The sequence below is a fragment of the Lactuca saligna genome, chromosome 2, assembly GCF_052625555.1.
Source record: "Lactuca saligna cultivar CGN05327 chromosome 2, ASM5262555v1, whole genome shotgun sequence".
Taxonomy (NCBI): Eukaryota; Viridiplantae; Streptophyta; class Magnoliopsida; order Asterales; family Asteraceae; genus Lactuca; species Lactuca saligna.
Window position 1 is genome coordinate 25,506,491 of NC_136418.1, and position 9,682 is coordinate 25,516,172.

Genomic DNA, 9,682 nt, shown 5'->3' on the forward strand with positions numbered 1-9,682 from the left:
TGATTAAACATCGGGTATTCTAACCCGATGCTTGATTGGACCCGACATGACTATATGCTATATGGTGAGACTAGACTGCTTTGTGCATCAGTCAATAGGCCTAGGGTATTCCAAGCCAATGGTTGATTGGACCCGACATGTTTTTTATTCCAACCAAATGGTTGATTGGACCAACATGCTTATGATACGAGGGTATTCTATCCTAAGGATGACTGGGCCCATCGTAGATATGTTTGGTATTCCAGCCCAAGCCTGATTGGGCCAGGCATGAAAATTTGAGCATGATTGTTTGTTATATGTATGTGGTGGTACTCTGGGGAAACTCACTAAGATATGTACTTATAGTTTCATTTTATTATTTCAGGTGCTTCAGATGGTTGTGGCAAGGCGAATGTGCGACCGTACACATCCTTGGTTTTACTAGACTCTAATTTTAAATCATGTTCCGGGAAAAGTGGGTTTGTAAACACTTTATAAGTAAATGGGTTGTTTTCAAAAGTTTAAATTTGCTGAAATTTTTGGGATGTTACAAATTGCTATCTGGTTGATGAAGCACAACCATGTAACCAGAGCGTGATTAACAGGTTTTCATGGTCTTGGCCATGGCTCAGTAGATGATCGTTGCCAATCCATCTAATGGTCCTGGCATGGCTACATGGTTGTCTGATAGACAATATCATTTTAAGGTGGGTTGCATGTGATCTCACATCGGCTGGGACGGAGAACGAAACATTTCCTTATAAGGGGTGTGGATACATTCCCTATCACGACACGTTTTAAAGCCATGAGGCAGCAGATCCCATAAGAGCTCTGTAGTTAAGTGTACCCGAGAAAGAGGAATTCAGGGATGGGTGACCCCATGGGAAGTTTTTGCATCGGGATCCCAAAGCGGACAATATTGTGATACATGCCAGAGAGGGATGTTACAGATACTCGAATGATAGTATTGATACACCTGGGATTTCTTGTTTTGGTTTTTATGATACCTTGGAGGTTTTTGGTAAAATAAAAATGATAAATTATTTATGAATTTTGGGTTTTTATAAGCTGGTATCAAAGACCTGGTTTGAAATATTTGGATGAACATTCATGGGATTCCAGACTCAAACTAAGGAATTAGGAGTTTTATGGAAACATTTTTACAATAAAGAATGAATTTCAATTAATGAAGCAGAGAAAAAACGGTGTATAGTTAGCTGGAGCTCGAAGCATTGATCTCCTAAAATACCTATAAATGTGTTGTATGTTGTATTAATCTATTATAGTTGTTGTTATCGAACTGATAGAAATGCATGCAAGTTGGTAGGCTAAGGATCCCTCAAGAATTCCAGGATAGATTTTCTTGATTTGTATGATGCCTTATGTCCTGGAGAATTCATGTAGATGCCTTACTAGGGTGGAAACTAAGATTGATAATAGATATTTCTTTTTCGCATTAGGGGTTAACTTGGCCAAGCACTTTAGATGTCATCATCAAATCATCGAGGGGCTCGTAGATATTCTTTTTCCCATTAGGGCAAAAGGAACAGATAAACTTCAACTTATATGATTGAACTATTCACTCATCAAATCATTCACAACAATATGTTTTATAACATCAAGTTACTGATGCGTTTACGTATTATCAATGCACAACTTACTCGTAAAGAACAACTCATATATTGCCGTTTCAAGAATATCAGATATCATCGTCTCAAAATTACCCATGATAAAATCCATGAAGTAATTCTTTGAGCATGAGTTTATCCAATACTTAAATCTCCATTTCAAAAGTACTCATGAATAATGCAGCAAACCATTGTTATGTCTAACCCCTTAGATGATCTACAGTCTGATTCATGACAATATTAATTCACTATCTACTTCGAAAAGTATGATCGACTGTGGATGTTTGAATAATCCAATTATTCAGGAAGTACAACATGCGAAATGAAACACAATAATAACCTAATTAACTTTGGTCTCAAAACTATTTACTCACCATACTAATTAGACTTTAGTAATTGTATAATGTTTCGATTAATCAACTAAATGCTTGAATTAAACATCAGTCATGTCATGTTATAAACATGCATACTATGTCTCTCTATGGTCCTTCCTTTGAGAACAGATCAATTGGACATATATCCAATGATGCTTATTTCACAATTCCAAATCCTTATTACAAGTGTAAGAATTCTGAATTATTGTCACCACTAAATATGTTAGAGTCTAACCTTGCATGCAACATTCTTTTTTGATGACGTGGCGTCAAAGTCACCGAGACTTAGCTAACGACGTCACAAAATGCTCCATTGAAACTTTATTACTAAAAAAATTTCATGGTGATGAAGTATCAAATTCAAGGTAACTCCTTGAACACCTTCCTTGCGTTAAGGTTTCTAACTCATATGCAGATTTCAATAACCAACTCCCGCTATGGAAATATTTCCATATTACCATATGACCATCAATTCCAAACAAGAGTCACCTCCATTCAGAATTATGTCAGTGTGGTCCGTCCGAATTAATACTATACTTCCAACGGTCCAGAAGCAACCAAATCCTCAGTAATCCTTAGAGTGTTCTTGACAGTTGTTTAACAACTTCAATCACACCTTGTTCTAGTCCTTTTTCCCTCTCAATACCCTAGGCATTTGGAAAATCAGAACAAGTGAATATTATAGCATATGTAATCGATCCTATATACGAAGCATATGGGATTCGATACATAATGTCTTACATAAAGACTTGACAGTCTCTTGCTATAATATTTCCATATATCAAATTTCCTTTGTTGACACGATATTTATATATGACTAAGTTTTATTTAAACTTCAATCTAAACTTTTAGATTTGATATGAAGTATAAGCGCTTTCTCCCCTAAATCTTTCTACAGCGAAACAATTTCCAAACTTTTCAAATTGCAAATTTGTAAACTTTGTTTCCTATAAATAGTATTTCCAACTTGCAACACTTAGCATAACAATTATGCTCCCACTAGTATAACAATTATGCTCCCACTAGTAATGAGACGTATCCATAAATTAATTAGACTCCCAAAAAATTAATAATTTTTGACTTTCTTACTAAAGAGTTGATTTTTGATACGTAATGCTTCGATAAGTCTTCCACTAGACTTCTCAAGCTGATACACTTTCATTAGATAGCATATGTGTGTGTTTAAACCATTTAAGAACTTATAGCAATAAGTCCTGAATTTTCAAACTATTTCTTTCTATTTCTCACAATTCGAGCAATGACAAGTGATATTGTAATCATATTGCCAATTTGAGAATGCAATTATCACAACCACTAATCATAATGAAATTTATCAGATCTTTATAATCTACAAGCTAAATCGTTTCCTCATAATCATTTTCATGAATTAGATTGAAACCTTTTGCCACCTAGATGTTATGGTGTATGGGTTCCTATCCATGTGAATCTATCAATTCCAACCTACAATCACAATATAAGGTAGAGGAAAAAATCTACATCAATTTTAGGTTTTTCCTTTCATGGACTGAACTTGCTTGTTCTTAATTTCTTTCCCTCTGGTAGTACGAGGGCCTACCAGTGCTTCCATGTTGTTAAGGAGCTCACCCATATGGACCAATGTACTATCACCGACCAACGTGCTCTGCCTTTTGTAGTCACATGAGATCCATAGAACTCATAATCATTTCCAACTTAATAGGAAGGTGCACAGATACAAGAATATGTTAACTTAACACAATAGGTTATCAACCTCAGGTCATGCGCTAGTAATAACTAAATGGTTTATTCTTGAATTGACACCTGAAACTCTTTAAAATCAAAAAGACTCCCACTGACTTGTTGATATTTAAGTTTTTCTATTAAGGAACATTCCTCGACAAGCAAAAACAAATATTAAAAAGTTAGTGTGGATTATTGACAACAGAACACTTCATATAATTGGTCTTAGTTTATCCTTTGTTTTAACAAAAGCATCACAACTACCAATTTCAAATGTGCCAGAGTAAGAAAACACTATTACTCCACATTTCATGAGGTGTTATAAACTACTTAGTTTGAAATAAGCTTCAAGATGCGGTTTGACGTAACTAGAGTATAACTCTAGAACTTGATTGGAAACGAAGTATGACTCATCTCTCGATTGAACCATTTCAGCATCTGACTCCTCTTCTTAGTCAAATAACCGTATTAAGATGTTCTTTGGGGATCAATTTCCTACATGGCTCCATAATCATTAACATGATCATAAAACATCATACTAAAGTACTCTGCTTTCTTTCATATTAAAGAAACCTTTATCTCTCTTTCTAATAGATTCTTCTTATACATTCTATTACACTTTGAAAACTTTTCAAAGTGTTAGAATTCGTCTTAATCTTATAAACATAACCATGTTCACTGAAACATCGGTAAGCCATGTCGAATAGAGTTATCGTTCTTTGTGGTGGATCTAAATAGTCCACATCAATGTGTACTAGATCCTTTAGTCCTTCACTTTACTCATATAAACATGTGATTAACGAATTAGTCATGATCTTCCAATGACAAGATTCTCCTACACCACACTAACAAATTGTATGACTCCAAGTTTCTATCCAATTAAAACTTGGGTGATGAGAATTCCTTTTCACTTGGTTGATTATGACATTTCCACAAACGACATAATTAAGAATCAAATCCATATTTAACATTGCTAATAATAGAAATATAACCACCATTTCTCATAAATACCATTGCAAGGAAATACAAAATAATAAATTAAAAAATTTCACTTTATTGATAATATGTAGAAATTGTTTTCCTTACAATGAAAAAATATGGAAACTATGTTTTTAGATATTTCCTAAGCAATTTATTAATCTATCATAACTCCTATGCAGCAGCTTCCAAAATTTTATCATCGAACCATGCGACCGAAATCCATCTCCCACGATCAGATTCAGCTTAATCTTCTCAAGCTTCCTTGTTTATCTTAGATCCTTCAAAAACATCAAAATGTTACTATCTTATCATGTATTAAAAATCTATGAATAGGAACTTAATAAAGTAGAGTTAGATAGCGGACGTACCTAAAGTAGAGTCATACGGATTCACTTTACCATCTATGAGATCTTTCAGGTATTCTAGGCAGCTTTGTATCTAATGCCTCTTCAATTGGAAATAAAAACATATGGACCTTTTAGGATTAGCACATAGGACTATCTCTGGATTAGCGTTTCTCTTTATGGTCAAACTGTTTGACCTTGGCCGATCCCTTTCCATTGGGAAGAGAAACCTTTTCTAGACTACTAATGTTGCCATTTTTAATGTCCATGGAAAATTGGGAGATAGATCCTTCAAACATATTTGCTTGAATTGTGCTCTTAAGCATTTATGATTTAGCAGCAATCAACATATATGTCAGATCGACTAGGGTCACATCGTGGTCCCTCTCATAGAAGTCTTTAATGAACTTACTATGTGAATCAGGAAGAAAGAGTAGCAATAAGTCAATGGCTAGCTCCCTTGAGAAAACTACACCCAATATTTCCAATCTGTCAATGTACGATTTCATTTTCAGAACATGTTCACACACGGACATTCCATCTTAATTTTTACTAGCCAATAGGGCTTGAGTGACTTCGTATTTTTTAGCTTGTAGAAAACGTGGATCAAGGAGAATTATAGGAGGATGTGGAGGAAGAATTAGAGAAGCATGATTTCCAGTTCCACCAATGCTTGAAGAAGGGAACATTCTTTCACCTTGATCAACATGTGGAAGATCATCTTCAGATAAGGGAAAAACATTTCCAGAAGAACAAGGAGAACCATTGTTGTCTTAACTCGACATGTATAAAGGGAGAAAAGAGAATTCAAGTTAGTTGATTTTAATCCTTAACTACCAACCCAAAAAATTAAATTAAGTTCGGGATCCATATTTTCGATTCGAATTCTGAAGAGGGATGCAGTAATCAAATTCGAATCTATTTTATGTAGGTAAAACATTTACCAATTTTAATCTTATGAAACTCCTAGTTCTTTTGAGATTCATTAAACTATTCAATGGCATGTTTAGTGTCGATTATGCTCTCACTTTGTGACTGAGATACTGAAGATTGCAAACAAGATGTGAATAACCTTGCAAATTGTAACATTTATAAAATTATCAAAATTTTCAAACTTTTTAAACAACGCAAAAACCAACATTGCTTATAAATTGTTTTCAAAATAAGTTTCATATGAGAGAAATCCCAAAATTGTAAAAACAAAACATGAGGAGGTGCATGATCACGCCTTCGCCTTCCCGCGATCCGCTGAGGTACCTGAAACACAATCCAAAATTGTAAGCTCGAAGCTTAGTGAGTTCCCTCAAAATACCAATACATAACAAATAGCTCAAATATAATAACAGCATGCAATGGGTCCATAGCTTTATAGAATAGATTACGCCTGAGCCCACAACATAAGTTTGGCTTGCCCCACGGGCCCACAGCTTATGCCTGGCTTGCTCCTCGGCCAGATCAATCAACAGAATGAATACATATAAGCCCTAAGTATGAGTTTGGCATGCCCTTGGCCAATGCACAGAGAAGTACTACCTCAACCCATCCACACAATATGTCGACATATAACAGGTCTTATAATATTAAGATAAATAGGGAGTAACACGGGTAGTCCTATAGATCTACCAGACTAGCATATCATAACTAGAAGATGTATCTAAATCATACTCAACATATCAACAATATCAGGTTATCAGGCCTATGGGCCGGCCGTGGTGCCTTCACCTAAAAGTATAGTGAGAATAACTCACCTCACAATGTTGAACTAAACAGAAACCTCCGACTACTGACTCACCGAAAATCCCAAACTATCACAATAAACAAACACACAATTAACAACTGGGATAACACTTCTTACTAATGGCCCAAACATAGGGTAATTGTCCACTTCACCCTTTCCTTAATTGGGCCAAGGCCCAAGTCCAAATCATAGATCGAAAAGGCCCAATTACTTAAACGTCCATGATTGGTATAAATTTCCAAATTAGGCCCAAACCCCTTATTGGGCCTCACCCAAAGATCTGGTCCTCCAATACAGCCCAAGCATCAAATCCCAGCACACGGCACAATAACCGAAGCCAAAAATAGCTAAGCCCAACAAGCTGAGTATGCAGGCCGTACTTAGCTGTACACTCAGTGTGACCGCCTTAACCAGAAAACGTGATGCTGACCACCTACACCCAACATACGTCTTGGTAAGCCCACCGTACGTTGTGGCCATGCAAAACTCAAGTCCTTAATACATCACATCCATGCATCCCAAGTCAGATTTATATCCAAAAACATGTCCCAAACCATAATGTTTCCAATTTTATGGTTTTGTATGGCCAATAAGTCCCTATACTCAAAACACTTGCTTGTCTTAACCATTTAAGACCTTTTATAACATGCATGTAACCATCAAATGGGACAACATAGCATTTTTATGATCTAAAACACCCTAAATCTTCTGAAAGGATGGATCCTTTGGCCTTAAAGCATCTCAACTCATCAAGACCAAGAAAAGGGACTTATGCACACATAAAACTTCCATGAAAGATCTAAGTGAAAATACAAGTAAAACTAAAGGCTTTTTACCTTCTGGAGCTTCCTTAACAGATGAGGATCTCAAATCCAAATCTTGAATCCACACCAAGGATCTTTAAGGAATCTCTTCTTCTTCTTCTTCTACTACTACTTCTTCTTCTTTTTCTTCTTCTTCTCAACACAAAGAACCCTTACACACACTCAAAGCCACAAACACAAGGCTAGGGTTCTGGAAAATGTCTTAAAGATATGGAGGCTAGAAATGTTGGGAGAAATGAGCTATAAAGACACTTATATACCACCCAAACCCTAAATATTAAGGTTTTCATTTGATGTGAGTACGCTCAGCGTACACAAGTGTACACCCAGCATACTTGGGTGCGCCTTAGTACACTCGGCATACCCTTATGTATGCTTAGCGTACTCCTCTTGACCAAAATTCCAAAAATAGCCATTAGGGCATCTCATGGCTACAATCTTCTATTCCCAAGCACTAAAAGTGAAAAAATGATAATCAAGGGAGGATTTGAAAACACATGAAAGTCCGTGATGTTGAAACTCTCCCCCACTTGATCTAGACTTCATCCTCAAAGTCTACTACAACAAACAGATCCTGTTAATGCTCCCGCATCTCAGCCTCTGGCTCCCAGGTCCACTCGGAGCCCCTCTGATGCCGACATCATACCTTTACCAAAGGTACCTCCTTATTCCTCAAAACCTTCACCTTTCTCTCTAAAATAGCTACGGGCATCTCAACATAGTTCAGGCGCTCATCCACATGAATTTCATCTAATGACACAACCGTATCCTCATCCAATACGCACTTCTGCAGCTGGGAAACATGGAAAGTGCTATGGATCTGACTGAGCTCCTCGGGGAGGTATAACCTGTAAGAAACCTTGCCAACCCTAACTATAATCCGGAATGGTCTAATATATCAGGGACCCAACTTCCCCCTCTTCCTGAACTGAATCACACATTTACAAGGTGATACCTTCAGGAACACCATGTCACCAATCTGAAACTCAAACTCAGATCGGCGCCGGTCAGCATAGCTTTTCTGCCGACTCTGAGTAGTCTGCAATCTCTGCCTAATCTGCTGAATCATCTCTATAGTCTGTAGAGCCGTCTCGGTCCGACCCATGACCCTGTGACCACCTCGCCCAAAGATACTGTGGTGCGACATCTCCTCCCATACAAAATCGCAAAAGGCGAAGCATCAATGCTGGAGTGGACACCGTTGTTGTATGAGAATTCTGCAAGAGGTACGTAGGAATCACAACTCCCACCAAAATCAATGACGCATGCTCGCAACTTATCGTCGAGAGTCTAAATGGTCCACTCACTCTGGCCGTCGGTCTGCGGATGATAAGTTGTGCTGAAGTGCACCCTCGTACTTAGTTCCTTATGGAACTTCATCTAAAAATGGGAGGTGAAACAAACATCACTGTCTGAAACAATGGAGACCGGGACCCCATGGCGAGCAACGATCTCGCGAATATACACATCGACCAACTTTTTGGCCGACGAGCTCTACCGAATTTCCAGAAAATGGGCACCTGTTACACCCTCGAACTAGACGGTGGAAATGTCCGGGGGCTCGTGTGACTAACAATTGAATAATCATCACAATGAATATACATGAAACATAACATATTCATCAGCAACATTACATAATACAACCAACATTTTTCACATCAAGTACATTGGTAAAATACAGAAGTTTCAAGTTTTAAAAGTACGATAAATGATGTTACACAAAATAAATCCATACATTCTTGCAAATCCTTCCTACTTAACGGTCAACATATATAATGTTGGTGAGTTCATAAGTATGGTTGAATAAAAGCCTTTGTATCTTTCGTAAAAACCCATAAAATCCGATATTTTCTGTAAATTGTCTGAAAATGTTGTGAAAATCAAGTATAAATGCATGTGTGAATTTCATAGTTACAACTTGTTATGAGTGTAGGTTAGATTCATTGTACTGTGAATAAATGATAAATGTATGCGAATAATCTCTCCAGAACATCCGATATTTCTGTTTTATAACGCCTAGATTCTTGTTTCATTAAATGAGTCGTTTTGCATTGACACAATCGAAGAGTTTATCTTTGAAAGGTTAAATTTTTGG

At 36.8% G+C, this 9,682-nt stretch overlaps 1 non-coding gene across 1 annotated transcript; it reads left to right on the forward strand.

Moving 5' to 3' along the window:
• Positions 1-465: 465 nt before the first annotated feature.
• LOC145033069 (small nucleolar RNA U3) lies at positions 466-672 on the forward strand. The gene has a single exon (XR_013677313.1). It is a non-coding gene; the product is annotated as a small nucleolar RNA U3 (small nucleolar RNA).
• Positions 673-9,682: the final 9,010 nt, after the last annotated feature.